The following is a 4,352-nucleotide window of genomic DNA, read 5'->3' on the forward strand; positions in this document are numbered from 1 at the left end:
GAGGAAGGTGCTACGGGTTGAGGTCCTTGACACTGCTTTCCCGACCTCAATGAAATGGCACTGACATTTTTGGGATTTTGGACAGCTTGAGAAGGCAGCTTGTCAGAATTCTGGGACTGTTGTTGATTCAATTGGGTAGCTAATTGTCCCATCTGATTGGTTAAGCTCTGAATGGAGGCTCTGGTCTCTTGCTGAAACTGCATGTTCTGCATAGTCATTTGCCTCACAAGTTCTTCGAGGGAAGGTTGTGGAGGGGCCTCAACTGTTGGCTGTTTCTGGGGTTGTTGCTGTTGTTGGAATGGTGGAGGAATGTATGGTCTGCTTGGGCCAGCAGCATTTTGGAAGGAAGGAGCAGGCTGCTGTTGTTGTTGCTGAGGGCTGGACCATCTGAGGTTAGGGTGATTCCTCCATCCAGGGTTGTATCTGTTGCTGGAAAGGTCATAATTGCTCTACTGTGGTTGATTTTGCTGCTGAGGTTGAGGAGGTTTATTGTAAATATTTGCAGCATAAGCTTCAGGCTGCTCAATTGCTCCAGGTTGCTGCATGGAAGGGCAAAGGTCTGTATGGTGGTCAGCAGAGGAGCACAAACCACAAACCCTTGCGACAGGTACAGATTTCTGATTCAAGGCCAGCTGGGTTACTAAGTTGACCAACGCATCCAGTTTGCCTTCAAGCTTCTTAGTTTCAGATGATGCAGATGGGTTTGTAGCTACCTCATGCACTCCTCTAATGACTATGGCATCATTTCTGGCGCTAAACTGCTGGGAGTTGGAGGCCATCTTCTCAATTAAATTTCTGGCTTCAGCAGGAGTCATGTCTCCAAGGGCTCCACCACTGGCTGCATCTATCATACTTCTCTCCATATTACTGAGTCCTTCATAAAAATATTGGAGAAGAAGCTGTTCTGAAATCTGATGGTGGGGGCAACTGGCACATAGTTTCTTAAATCTCTCCCAGTACTCATACAGGCTCTCTCCACTGAGTTGTCTAATACCTGAGATATCCTTCCTGATGGCTGTGGTCCTGGAAGCAGGGAAAATTTTTTCTAAGAATACTCTCTTAAGGTCATCCCAGCTCGTGATGGACCTTGGAGCAAGGTAATACAGCCAGTCCTTTGCCACTCCCTCTAATGAATGAGGAAAAGCCTTCAGAAATATGTGATCCTCTTGGACATCTGGGGGTTTCATGGTGGAGCAGACAATGTGAAATTCTTTCAAATGTTAGTGCGGGTCTTCACCTGCAAGGCCATGAAACTTTGGAAGCAAATGAATCAGTCCAGTTTTAAGAACATATGGGACATCCTCATCAGGGTATTGGATGCACAAACTTTCATAGGTGAAATTAGGTGCAGCCATTTCCCTTAGAGTCCTCTCACGAGGTGGAGGTTGTGCCATGTTCTCAGAATGTGCAAAATCAGAATGCTCAAAATTATAATGCTCAAGATCAGGATGTTCAAAATCACCAATAACAGAATGCACAAATTCACCAGTTATGGAATGCTCAGAATGATCAAAAGGTATAAAATGATGCCTAACTAATCTATGAAATGTCCTATCTATCTCAGGATCAAAGGGTTGTAAGTCAGATGGATTGCCTCTAGTCATACACTACATTCAGCATGCACACAACTAGTTGCCTTGTCATGTAAATAAAGGTGTAGGTTTGAACTACAGCTACCCTCAAATGATATCCAAATGACTTGAAATTTTTTGAGCAACCTTATAAAATGATGAGAAGATAGCACAAAATATTTCAGACAAAAATTCAAAGTCTAACTATGAAAGCTAAAATTGGTAGGTTAAGAAAAATAAGTGAATAAAAGTTGAAAAATAAAAAACTTTTGACAGAATCGCTTTTTTTACAGCCGGCTGCCATGGTGTAGGAAATTTTTTTCTACCCCAAATGCATATATAATAATTGCGATTCTGATAACCGGAGCAAAAGTTATGGTCGTTTGAAGTTTTGAGAAACACAAAATTTGCTAGTTTTTTGGAACTTTCAAATCTGACCAAACTAAAGGCTCTAGCTATTTTTCCCACAAAATATGGATTAAAAGAAGTTACCACAAAAAAATTCAGCCAAAAATAACAACCCTAGCTACTAAAACAAAAAATCCCAATTAATTCAGCATGGGTGGTCGCTAAAATCCGTCTCTAATTGATTTCTACTACTACTCTGTTTTTCCGCAAGCTGATTTCTACTACTACTCTGTTTTCAAGCACAATCTTCACAGCAAAACACCCAAGACTGAAACAGGGGAAACGCTTAATGGGAAAACTGAAACAGAACACACATTAAACAAAATACCAAGACACTAAACAACACTAACACACATATTAACACAATACTAACAATTAAACATAAAACACGAAAGGATTAAACACACAACACTAGCTAGCTATTATGAACCTTTGGACACTGCTCCCCGGCAACGGCGCCAAATTTGATCGAGGCCGTACCCGAATCAAATAAACATGAAAATGCAGTAACTAGGAAGTGATCCTAGGGCATTTCCCAACGAGCAGTGACAAGCCAAATGTTCATAATATACTTGCAGTAACAGTAACGATGGGGGGGGGGGTTTGGTTGTTTGGTAATTAAAGAGCAGAACAAATAAAATGGAATATGAAACTACTAATATTAAAAACGGGTTGTTTCCTCTGATTCAGAAGCCACTCTCTTATCCTGGGTTATGGAGAATTCGTCCCTAACAGTCAACCACTTAATCCAACCCTATTTCAATTTACTAAGCGAAAATCAACTTAGGGTTTTCAATACGTGATTAGGCACCACATACACCAGTTAGCCCTTCGTCCATTAAGCATGAACGCAAGTTAGGCTCAGAGGCAATTAATCGAACACGAAGCGTGCACTGATTAATATTCACGAAATTGGGATAACTGGTGAAGGGAAAACTGCCAGGAAACCACATTACAAACGAAACCTCAAAGAGAGTTGGGCTTCGTCCTCAAAAGGAAACAACACCAGAAAATCTAGCCTTCCATGGATTCAAACAGAAAACGCAAATGAAACATGAAGCAGAAACGTAAATGAACAAGAACGTAAATGAACAGAAACGTAAATGAACAAGAACGTAAATGAACAGAAACGTAAATGAACAGAAATGTAAATGGAAATTTGCATTAAGAACGAAAACTGTAACAAGGGAACAGAAAAACGTGAAAACCTAAAACCAAAGCTCTGAATAATGAAAATAGCATAGCAGAATAGAATGCCCTGCACGAATCCCAAGGCAGCTATTTAAAAAGAGTCACTCAAAGTCACTGGGCCCTATTACAATACTCTGGCCCAAAACGAAATAAACACTGAACAACATAAAATAAAATTGCGAAATTTCCTAATTAGAAATTAACTAAGGTAAGCGCTGCTTTATTTGCCCTCTTCAAGTCCACAACCAAAATCCGGATTAAGCCCAATGTTTCATTAATTCCTGAAATTAGATTAAAAACATCAAATTAGCTAAATGAGCCCAAATAATAAAACTGCCTAATTAATAGACAATTAAGACCAATCAATAATTAAAATGGTGCAAAAAGGGTTTAGAAAATAGAAGAAAATGATGGCACATCAGCGAGCCTTCGAGGACAGAAAGCCCTTAAAAGCTAAAGTTGGCAAGAAAAGATGGAAGTCTGGAGAGCCTATGCAATAGAGAGACGTAAAAAGGAATAACAGGGCAAGGGAACACAAAAAATCTCATCTTTCAATAGGATTCTAGGTTTTAGAGTGATTTCTAGGTTCCTAGAGGTGGAGGAGACATCCCCACCACTGTGTAATCTGAATTTTGCTTCCAAAAACCCCTATTGTAGCTGAAAGGTGATAACTTGCCATGGAAGGCTAAAGCTTCTGTTGGAAATTTCTGCTGAGCCTTGATGTAAAAACTCTTTACTATCTATTTAATGTTGTTTTGATGTGTTCATTGCTTTTATCTGCATTTAATTATTTCATGCTTGAGGACTAATCACCCATGTGTGTGTAAAGTTAGGATTTTTAGCATTGGAAAGTGTTTTAAATCCTTAGAACTTGATAGGGCGGGCTAGAGAATTGTATGTCTGGACACGTAGTGTAGGGATTTAGTTTCTTATATGCTATAATCTTAATGCAATTCATTTAGGCTAAGTTCGACGAGGGATCCGAGAACGAGGTTTAAATAGAATTAGCCCATTCATGCGAGGAATCGTGGTTTGGGGTAGTTTCCCTTAGCATAGAACATAGAAATAACCTTACATAATTACATCAAGTTACTCAGTAGAAGGACCCAACGTTTTAATCATCTATTTTTCTCTCACATTTAGGTAGTTAATTTTGTAGTTAACTTTAGGATTACAGAAAAC

The 4,352-nt window shown here is 39.5% G+C and overlaps 1 non-coding gene across 1 annotated transcript; it reads left to right on the top strand.

The window, feature by feature from the left end:
* The first annotated feature begins 909 nt into the window (after window positions 1-909).
* LOC113001807 (small nucleolar RNA R71) lies at window positions 910-1,016 on the top strand. Its single transcript, XR_003267293.1, has one exon. It is a non-coding gene; the product is annotated as a small nucleolar RNA R71 (small nucleolar RNA).
* Window positions 1,017-4,352: the final 3,336 nt, after the last annotated feature.

The sequence above is a fragment of the Glycine max genome, chromosome 5, assembly GCF_000004515.6.
Source record: "Glycine max cultivar Williams 82 chromosome 5, Glycine_max_v4.0, whole genome shotgun sequence".
NCBI lineage: Eukaryota > Viridiplantae > Streptophyta > Magnoliopsida > Fabales > Fabaceae > Glycine > Glycine max.